Here is a 12,092-nt window from a genome sequence, read left to right as displayed (position 1 = left end):
TCTTTTCTAACTCAGGTGGCAACAATAGTTTGTAAGCAACCGGCCTGATGCACTCTATAACCTCATATGACCCAATAAACCTCGAACTCAATTTGCCTTTACAACTAAATCTGAGTATTTTCTTCCACAGTGAGACTTTCAAGAAGACTTTGTCTCCGATCTGAAACTCTATATCTTTACATTTCAAGTCCGCATAAGATTTTTGATGACTGACGCTGCTTTCAAACATTCACGGATCACTTTCACTTTCTATTCAGTTTCTCTGATCAAGTCAACCTCATGTATCTTATTTTCATTGTGTTCAGTCTAATATAATAGCCTACGACATTTTCGACCATACAAAGCCTTATAAGGTGCCATTTTGATACTCGATTGAAACTGTTATTATACGCAAATTCAATCAGAGGTAGATATCATTCCCACGTACCTTCAAACTCGAGAATGCAACATCTCAACATATCCTCAAGTATCTGAATGATTCGCTCAAACTGGCCATCTGTTTGTGGATGGAAAGCAGTACTGAAACCTAGTGCATCTTGTAGTTTCTTCCAAAACCGTGATGTAAACCTCAGATCTCTATCCAAAACAATGGATATAGGTACACCATGTAATCTCACAATCTGAGAGACATATAATTAAGCTGCCTTATCTAGTGAGTAGTCCATATGTATCGAAACAAAATGAGCCGATTTAGTCAATCTATCAAGAACAACCCAGATTGCGTCTTTCCTGCTCGGTGTCAACGATAAACCAGATACAAAATCCATCGTGACTCTATCCCACTTCTACTCAGGTATCATGATAGGCTGTAGTTGTCCTGAAGGCACTTGATGTTTAGCTTTTACTTGTCGACAGACTAAACATCTTGCAACAAAGTTAGAGATGTCTCATTTCATACCATGCCACCAGTAAAGTTGTTTCAGATCAGTATACATCTTTGTACTACCTGGGTGAATAGATAACCGACTATTATGAGCTTTATTCAAAATCATCTGAATCAACTCTAAATTCCTCGGGACACATATTCGGTCTCTGAATCTCAAACAGTCATCAGCATCAACTCTGAATTCTGAATCAGCATCTCTCTCACACTGAGCTCATTTTGCAATCAATTCATTATCAACCTTCTGGGCATCACATATTTGTGGAAAAAATAACGGTCTAGCTTTCAATTCAGCTACTATCGAACCATCCTCAGACATGGCCATATGCATATTCATTGCATGTAAAGCAAACAATGACTTTCGGCTTAAAGCATCAGCAACAACGCTAGCCTTTCTCGGGTGATAGTCAATCACAAGCTCATAGTATTTTAGTAGTTCTAACCATCAGCGTTGTCTCAAATTCAGATCTTTATGAGTCATCAAGTATTTCAGGCTTTTATGATCAGAATAAACATGACATTTCTCACTAAACAGATAATGACACCAAATTTTCAATGCAAACACAATGGCTGCTAGTTCCAGGTCGTGTGTTGGATAATTCTTTTCATGTGGCTTCAACTATCTCGAGGCATAAACTATCACTCTGCCTTTCTACATCAGAATATGACCCAAACCATTTAATGATGCATCACTATAAATAACAAATTCTTTACCCAATTCTGGCTGAACTAGCACTGGAGCTTCTGTCAAAAGGGCTTTCAACTGATCGAAGCTTTTCTGGCTTTTCTCTGACCACTCGAACTTAACATCTTTTTGCAATAGCTTTTCCATCGGGGCTGCAATCATAGAGAAACCTTTCACGAACCGTCTATAATAACCAGCAGGTCCTAGGAAGCTTCGGACTTCAGAAACATTCTTCGGAGGTTTCCAATCCAATATAGCTGAAATTTTGCTTAGATCAACCTAAATACCCGATGCTGATACCACATGACCTAGAAAACTGACTTCACTTAACCAGAACTCATATTTACTGAATTTTGCATACAACTGCTTATCTCACAAGGTCTGCAACACAAGTCTCAAATGTTCGGCATGTTCAGCTTCATCACGAGAGAAGATCAAAATGTCATCTATAAACACAACCACAAACCGGTCCAGATACGGTCTGAAGATCTGATTCATCAAATCCATGAAAACAGCAGGTGCATTAGTGAGTCCGAAAGGCATAACCAAAAACTCATAGTGTCCATACCTTGTTCTGAAGGTAGTCTTTCATACATCTGAATCTTTAAATCACAACTGATAGTAGCCTGATCTCAAATCTATCTTCGAAAATACTATAGCCCCTTTCAGTTGATCAAAAAGATCATCAATCCATGGTAACGAATACTTATTCTTTATAGTCACCTTATTAAACTGTCTGTAATTGATGCACATTCTCATAGTTCCATCTTTCTTTTTCACAAACAACACAGGTGCACCCCATGGAGAGAAACTTGATTATGCAAAACCTCTATATGTTAATTCTTGCAACTGAGCTTTCAATTCTTTTAATTCTGCAGGTGCCATTCTATACGGTGATATAGATATCGGAGTCGTCCTAGGTATTAACTCAATACCAAACTCTCCTTCCCAAATAGGTGGTAAACCCAGTAATTTTTCAGGAAACACATCCAGATACTCGCACACAATAGGTACTGTTTCGATGTTTCTTTCAGTCGCTTTATTGTTGAGCACGTAGGCAAAGTAAGCTTCACACCCTTTTCTCCCATATTTCTGAGCTAGCATCGAAGAAATCACTGCTGGTAAACCATACAAATCACTAGATTTAATCCGAATGACTTCATCATTCTGGCTCCGTAGATCAATGGTCTTTCTTTTATAGTTCACAACAGCATCATGTAAAGTCAGCCAATCCATACCCAGAATTAAGTCGAACTCATCGAATAGCAACAACATCAAATCAGCTATAAAGCACAGATCTCGAACCATTAAAGGACAATTCTTACACACTTTATCAACCATAACACACCGACCCAAGGGGTTTGACACTCTAATCACAAACTCAGTAGACTCAACAGGCAGAGTCTTGCTGAATACTAATGTCTCACATACATAAGAATAAGTAGAATCAGGATTAATCAATGCAATTACATTAGTATCATAAAGAGTAAATGTACCAGTAATGACATCTGAGGATGAAGCCTCCTCTCCTGCACGTATAGCATAGGCTCTGGCAGGTGTACGAGCCTCAGATCTGATTGCCGTATCTTTAGTCCCTCTCTGACTGCCACTCGTATTATCGGCATTTCTGGGTGGTCTACCTCGAGCTGCAGTGTTACCAAATCTCGTATTCTACACTAGATTTTCCTCAGCTAACATTGGGCAGCCTCGAATATAATGATCTGTCGATCCACATTTAAAACAGGCCCAATCATGCAATCTGCAACTACCAGAATGTTGTTTACCACAGTGCTTACACTCGGGTTGATTTGATCTAACATTACCCACACTCACTACTGAGGTAGCTTTTGAGCTCACTGGTGGTCTATTCTGATCCCATATGGAGTAACCTAAAGTGGCTTTAGAACGGCTAAAATCATCTCGAAACTTCTTTGATGCCGACTGAATGACTTACCAGATGTTCTTTTGCGTGCATCTTTAGCTCCAAAGTCAGCTCTTCTTTTCTCTTTTTCGAGCTCTTCAGTTTTGCAGGCTCACTCAACAAGTACCACAAACTCTTTTATCTCAAGTATGCCAACTAACAGTTTGATATCTTCATTCAGCCCATCTTCAAATCTTTTACACATTATGGCTTCAGTAACACACACTCTCGGGCATACCGATTGAGTCTCACAAATTTTCGCTCATACTCCGTCACTGTCATCCGTCCCTATTTTAGCTCCAGAAATATTTTACGCTTCTGATCAATAAATCTTTGACTGATATATTTCTTAAGAAACTCAGTCTGAAAGAATTCCCAGGTCACCTGGTTTCTCGGAACTACTGATACTAGGGTATTCCACCAGTGATATGCTATGTCTCAAAGTAAAGATATGGCACATTTCAAACACTCATCTGGGGTACAGGATAGCTCATCAAACACACGAATGGTATTATCAAGCCAGAACGCAGCCCGCTCAGCATCATCTTTATCCGTAGCTTTAAACTCTTCAGCTCCATGTTTTACAATTTTATCAACAGGTGGTCTATTCATTCGTAAGTGATCACTTACTTGAGGTACAGCAGGCACGAAAGATGGATTAATCGGGGGTGGAGGTTGTTGTGCAGCCGAATTAGTTCAAATATATTGAGTGAACCAGTCATTCATCATTTGATAGAAGGCTTGTTTAGCCTCACTTTCTGGATTACTTGAAGTCGGTCGAGAATCAGCTTGCGCTGTCCCTTACGCAGGAGCAGGCGCTACACTCTCGACATTATCTGTAATATCCTAATTTTGGGCCTAGTCGGAATAGTGGTTTCGTGACCACAAAATCTGAGATAGAAATAATTATTTTATGATTATTTTAAGGTCTATGATATGATTGCATAATTGTGTGAAAATTTCGTGATGAAATTCTATGCCTAAAGTGCTTAAATTGAAAGTAGGGACTAAATCGAATAAGTTGCAAAATTTGCATTCTAGAAGTTTTTAGTATGAAATTGCATTGAAATATTAATTAGAAGGTCTTAAATAACAATTTGACCAATTTCTAAGTCTATGGACAAAAATTGGACATGGATGGAATTTTTGGAAAGTTTAGTAGTAAGGGCATTTTAGTCATTTAGGGGTAAAATGAATTAAAATACAAAATTAAAAGCCAATTTTTCTCATCTTCAACCCCATGGCCGAATATAGCAAGGAGAAAGCATGGCTAGGGTTTTCAAGCTTCCAAGCTCGATTGTAAGTCCGTTCTAGCCTCGTTTTTAATGATTTTTATGTTTTTGGAGTCCCGGTAGCTCGATTTAGCTTATGCTAGCAATAATTTAACCTAGGGTTTATATTTGGAAAAATACCCATAGGTGAAATTTGTGTATTTTGGTGTTTTATGATAGAATATTAGGTTTTAAATTATGTTATACAGCTTGTGCTACTCGGTTTTAAGTGAAAACGAGCAAAAGGGCTTAATCGGTAAAAATACCTAATAGTCATAAGTACATGTTAGAGTGAGAATTTGATGTTGCCATAGAAGGGAAAAATGATCAGCATATCATAAAACATAAGAAAATAGGCTGAAGTTTAATTTACGAGCTTTGGGGCAAAAGTGTAAATATGCAAAAGTTTAGGGGAAAAATTGTAATTTTTCCAAAATATGATTTTGTGTCAATTTGAATAATGTGAGTCCTAATTAGACTATATTTTAAATGATAGAGCAAGGAAAACTGAAATTCGGGCTAAAATGGGGAAAAAACCAAGTTGTGGACGAAATGGTAAAAGTAGCCATTTTCGCATACGAGGTAAGTTCATGTGTAAATAATGTAGCATAAATGTTATTTTTAAGTTATTAATGTTAATTATATGATATGCTGATTTTTAATCGTGAAATATTATGGTTTGTGGTTAATTTCAAATAATATGTAAATTATGTGAACTACTTGTTAAATATAATTGTTACCGAGTATTGATTTCGGCATTCTACGGAAGACGGCAAGGATAAGTGTTCGAGGAAAAAGCCCGTTTGAACCTTAGGAATAGATTAGGATACAAGTGACATGTCACTAGGATGGTTGAGCATCCGAACTCGTTGAGTTGAGTCCGAGTTCACTTATGGATGCAAATGTCCGAACTCGTTGAGTTGAGTCCGAGTTCGTGAGATGTAACTAGGCATCCGAACTCGTTGAGTTGAGTCCGAGCTCGTGAGATGTAACTAGGCATCCGAACTCGTTGAGTTGAGTCCGAGTTCACTTATGGATGCGAACGCCCGAGCTCGTTGAGTTGAGTCCGAGTTCGCTTATGGGTGGGTTACATAGTAGCTTGGCTACATATGTGGCACTTATGTGCAAACTTTCCATGTATCCGAATTATATTCCGATGTGTTCAACGGGTAAAATTCTACTTAAATGGAGGAATACTCGAGATGAAAGGGACGTATTGGTAAGTGTTGTGAAATGAATACTTTGAACAGGTATGTACTTAACCCTCGGGTTGAAAAATCGGTATAACAACAATATGGTAAGATGATAAATGAAAATGTGATATGAATGTCTTGGTGATGATTATGCAAATGATGTTTTATGTTTGCTTATATGGTTATGTTACTTGCTATTTGCATGTGAACTTATTAAGCATTTATGCTTACTCCCTCCTCTTTATTTACTGTAGTTTCGAACAAGCCAGCTCGGGAATCAGGACGGGTCGAAGGTTCGATCACACTATCCAAAGGACTTTCATCTGGGTAAATGGCTTGTAAAACTTAAGTATGGCATGTATAGCAATATACTTATTTTGTGTAAATAATTTTATGATATGGCCATGATTGGTTGAGAAAATGTTTGATATTGATAAGTCATGGTGATGGTTAAATTTAGATCATGTTTGATATCATGGAAGTTTAATAGGTTATCTAGTTCATAACAACTCATGAAAAGATGAAATTTGCCTTAAAACAGAATATTGCTGCAGCAATGACATGAATTTGAAAAATCACTAAAAATAGTATAAATGGAATTAAATGATGAGCAGGTTATGAAATTGAAGCTTAATGAGTATATTTTCATATGGATTAAAAAAAAACAGGCATATACATTATACTTTATGAGATATTTGAAACCTTGTGAAACAGGGCCAGAGTGATTTCTGGATCCTCTGTTCTGACTTTAAAAATTCATAATAAATTGTAAAAAAATAATTAGAAGTCATTATTTATATGTAAAGATTCCTTGTTGAGTCTAGTTTTAAGAGAAACAAATCTCGTAGTCATTGAAATTCTGTACAAGGAGATATCTGATTCGTAATAGACAGAGGTCAGAGTAGTCGAACCCCGAAACATGGGAGACTTTAACTAATAAAATGTACTAATTGGCCTGACTAAAATTTCTAGAAAATAATTATTAGATATATATATGAGTCTAGTTTTAGGGAAAATTTACGGAATTGGATTTCGAGTTTTGAAACTCGAGATATGATTTTTAAAGCGACTGTGATGCAGTTAGCCAGCTTGTCTGGAAATTTTAAAATGAATTGTATGAGCTGTTTAAGTAATGAATTAAGTCTGTTAACACCTCGTGTTCGACTCCGGCGACGGTCTCGGGTACGGGGCGTTACATTATCAGCTACAGCTCTGTCGGGATCCATATACTATATGAAAACACATTTCAAAAGTCAAAAGTCATCACACTATCACAGTATATAATTATGGCATATATAGCTAAACTCACACACGCTACGTAGTCCTAGAACCGACTAAACCGTAGCTCTGATACCAATAAAATGTAACATCCTTAACCTGTATTCGTTGCCAAAATAGATTGTAGAGCATTACTAAACTAAAGTACAATTCTAAATATATTCATAATAGCTCAAATATTAACCATATAAATATAAATAAAACATATAAATAATAAAGTATTAGACACGTATAACTTCAACTAATTAAAAACAATTTACATGGTAATACAATCTTTAACATAAATGTCATAAGCAAACTTACCGAATGATTATATATGAATGTATATACATTTCATGAATCATAATCACATTAAGAATAAATAGTTATATCATATTTGGTTTACTGCCGAATCCTTATTGCTTAAACATATCATGTTAAGCTCACATATCTAAATAAATACATCCAAGTTATTTACAAGCAAATATTTGTCATTCAAGACATAAATAACAATTTTATATACCCTCAATTCTCATGATAATTATCATGTCTCAAATTGCATAAAAGCACATTAATTTGATATGGTTTCGGCTATCAATTTAATTTATCAAATGGTTTCTTTTAAAAATTTAATTACACGTTTAATTTAAAGGAGGTACATCATATACATGGTCACATAAATGTAAGGGCTAAAATCATAAATAAGCATATACATTAACTAAATTCCACATCTCATTAGACCTACTTATCAACCGAATAAACTACTATCACTTTTTCGTATTATAGATGAAATATAGTAATATGCATCATTTGAATATTCACATGTTAAAATAGCAAGTTCATGTACTCCAACTAAAGAAATGTTCGAACCTATTTATCTATCCATACACACCACACGCATACACAGCCAGAGAACATATTCTCCAAGTAGTGCTTGTTATAAAACCTACTACACATTTCAATTTCCAACACCAACCAACCGAATCAAACATATATTGTTCAGCACATATAGCTTATAATTTTAAACGTATAACATTTTAATCAAAAATAGATTAAATCACATCCAAGCATGATTAAGTTCAAGCTTAGAGGTAAAGCCATTTTTACATGACTTAAAGTATACAAAATCATAATCAAAACCTTTGAATTTGTCTATATATATATGTACGGTCATTATATTTATACCATATCCAAACTTGCTTAAAGATATTTATATTAATCATCATTTCAAGTATATGATGCTACCACAATACCATGCATTTTAGGCACACAACATTCTAACTAAAACTCACACAAACCGTAGGCAATATAACTAACTTTAAACATAAGGATTTAGCCATTTTCACATGGCTTTATAGACAACCAAAATGAATCCAATCTTTCAAAACATAACCAACCTATACATGCCATAATTTAAGTTTAGCAAATAAGGTACCAAAATAGTAGATAGTGTGATGAGCTTGGCTGACAGTTCCCAAGCTTGTAGCTTGACTTCAAAATCTATAAAACAAAGTAAACATAACATAGAGAGTAAGCTATGAAAGCTTAGTAAGTCATAAGCAAATAAACAACTCAATAACATATTCAACTTAACTATATTAGACAAGATTATTACATCAATTCGCATTTAAATCCAAACATTTGTGTATTCATGTTACATACATATAATCATATGCACTTGTAAACAATTATATTATCACTCCCACATGCCTATATAGCCAACATTAACAAGTCATTATTTAACCTTCAAGGCTGAACATTCATTAGGCTCCAAGCTCACATACTCATAAATATACAAACTCATAGTTCGAAATATAAACTCATGTACATTTATTAATCAGTTGACCGAATACTCATGAGCACACACATATAAAATTAAAACTCATACAATAAAGTGCAATAGGTTGAATACACTTACCTTGTTTTTAATAAATATCGAACTAACTCATAACTGACCATTTAGCTCAATTTTCATACTCGAACTTGTCTTATCTTTTCCCGATGAACCATTTGAAATTGGATAGGACACTCAGATAATCACATAAGTCATACAATGCCAACGTCCCAGATGTGGTCTTACATGTAGCCACAAATAGATGTCGCTGTCCTAGACAGGGTCTTGCTCGTAAACACATATCAAAGTCACATATCGATGCCATGGTCTTACTCGCACACATATATTCGAATCCTATGTCATGACATACGTATCCTAACTATTCCTAAGGTTCATACGGGACTTTTAGACGTCGTAACTTGGTCGAAACCAATTTGAAAATGTGATAATCAAGCTTAAGTATATTCGGCTATAGCTTATGTATATTTTTACTTTACAAAATAGTATATAATATTTACATTTAACTACAATTTAACACATCTATTTACTTATAAACTTACCTCGAACATCGTGAAACAAGACGGGGCTGCTAGTCGACAACTTTCGTTTTTCCCAAGTCCAAATCTGATTTCTTTGGTTCTTGATCTAAACATATTTAAATTAAGCTCATTCAAACATATTTTCATTCAATTTATTCCAAAAACACATAAATAGACAAATTACCATTTTACCCCGGACATTTACGATTTTTACAATTTAGTCCCTATTGCACAAAACACAAAATACACAAAATTTCAAAACACTCATGTTTGGCCGAATCATACCCATGTTTATACAAGTCCATATATTTAATCAATTTCACATTTTAGTCCCTCAAATTATTATTTTTGCAATTAAGTCCTAATTACTCAAAATCATCAAAAAACTCCAATACAAAATATTTTAATCTAAAAGATATCTTTCATTTTTCATCATCAAACAACAAAAATCACAAGCTATCAACAATGGCACAACTCAAAATATTCATCAAAATCAAAAATCAAAGCTTGGGTTTTGAAGATTACTAAGCAACGATCTCAAAAACGTAGAAATTATCAAAAAACCGACAAGAAAATGAACCTTGATTGAGCTCCAAACAGGCTGAACCCTAGCTTTTATTCTTTCTTTTTTTCTTTTCTTAAGTTCCTGTGGATGAACAAATGAAATAACATGTGTTTTTTAACTTTGGTTTTAGTAAATATAAGTTTATTAACTAAACTACCTATATAACCTTATTATTATAACATATAACTATTATAAACTATGGCCACTACCGTCCACCAACATTAATTATGGCCTATTTACCATTTTAAGACTTCAATTTAAAAAGCCACTAACAATTCAACTCCTTTTAGAAATAACCACTGAATTTTCATTTTATGCGATTAAGTCCTTTTATTTAATCGGTCACCTAAACGACAAAATTAAATTACGGAAATTTTACAGATATAAATTCACACTAAATAAACACAAAAAATAATTTTAAAATATTTTTTTTATTCAGATTCGTGGTCCCAAAACCACCGTTCAGATTAGGGTCTAAATCGGGTTGTTACGCAGAGTGAGCTAATTTGTTGGGAGGTGGTTTGAATCATATGTATTTAAGCTAAGTGAATGAATTTTGTGCATTCATGAGTGTATAAACGGGCAGTCTGAATGAAGAATTGATATTCTTGAAAGCATGATATAGAAAAAAATCTACTAGATTTGTTTTAAATGGGTGATGTTATTCTGAATTAAAGCTATTCTGTTAATAAAGTTATCCCAATTGTGAAAGTTTGAATGGTCTATGCATGCTAGCAAAGTTGAAACAGATGAATGTATTGTTAACTGAAGTTCTAGTTCTGAGTCCAGTATGAACTGAGAAAATAATTTGTGATTTTTTTAGTGAGGTACTATTGAACAGATTGGAATATGTTTTAATACAAGAATGTAAAGAGGTAGTTTGTACTTTCAGACAGTTAAAGTCACAATACAAAAAACTGTTCGACTAGTGATTTAGAGATGACCACTTTTATGTCTATTTCGTGAATTTGATGATATCGTGTGTTTGTCGGAAAATGTCACGTGCTTCCTGATCCTAATGGTTTAAAGTATCTAATGCTATAGAAAAATATCTGAAATGAAGACAGTGTCAATGGCTTGAGATATTGAAAGATTTCGAGTAGTTATCGATTAATCTCAGAGGAAGCAATTATAGTTACAGATGTCTGGAAGGAAAATATTTGTTCATTTTCGTGAGTACTGGTTACTTGATTAATCTTATTTGATGATGGTCTGATTCTAGCTCAGCTAAAAGCTAAATCAATGCTTTCCTTGCGAGTTTGAGAAGCTTAGAAATGTGTTAGTGAATGATAAGCTAAATAAGTACAGTGTGAGTTAATTTTTTATTTTTGAATTTTAGGTCTGACATGATGACTGATGATTTTTTATTTTTGAATTTTAGGTCTGACATGATGACTGATGCTATTGTTCTGAGAAAGAAATTGTGTACAAATGAATCCAGAGCTTATGCAAAAGTTTTTGTACGAGGCGCAGTAGTAGCTTGTTGGTTCAATCTGAGAGAGTAATTCAAAACTTTGACGATATGCTCCGACACTGTGTGTTAAAGTTCAAGGTTATTGGAAAGAGATATATGAGGTTAAATCGATCTATGATTCTAGAAAATTAGTGAAAGTGTTTCATGAGAGTTGAAAGCAATTTCTTCTTGTAAGATTTTCGGGGACGAAAATCCCTAAAGGGGGGAGAGTTGTAATAGCCAGATTTTAGGCTTAATCGGAACAGTGGTTTTGGGACCACAAATTTGACAAAGTAAAATTCATTTTTATTATATTTTTATGGTCTACAATTCTATGTAATTGTTTTGTGAAAATTTCGTTCGAAAATTTTGAAGTTTGGGCACTCAATTTAGTCAAAAGGACTAAGTTGTAAAAAGTGTAAAACTTGAGTTCTCTATGCTAGAGGTGTCCAATTGTTATGAAATTTTAAATTTGAGGTCCTTAAATTCTA

This window comes from Gossypium hirsutum, chromosome A13, assembly GCF_007990345.1.
Source record: "Gossypium hirsutum isolate 1008001.06 chromosome A13, Gossypium_hirsutum_v2.1, whole genome shotgun sequence".
Lineage (NCBI taxonomy): Eukaryota > Viridiplantae > Streptophyta > Magnoliopsida > Malvales > Malvaceae > Gossypium > Gossypium hirsutum.
The sequence above is the reverse complement of the archived record's forward strand: the minus strand, read 5'-3'. Positions refer to the sequence as shown.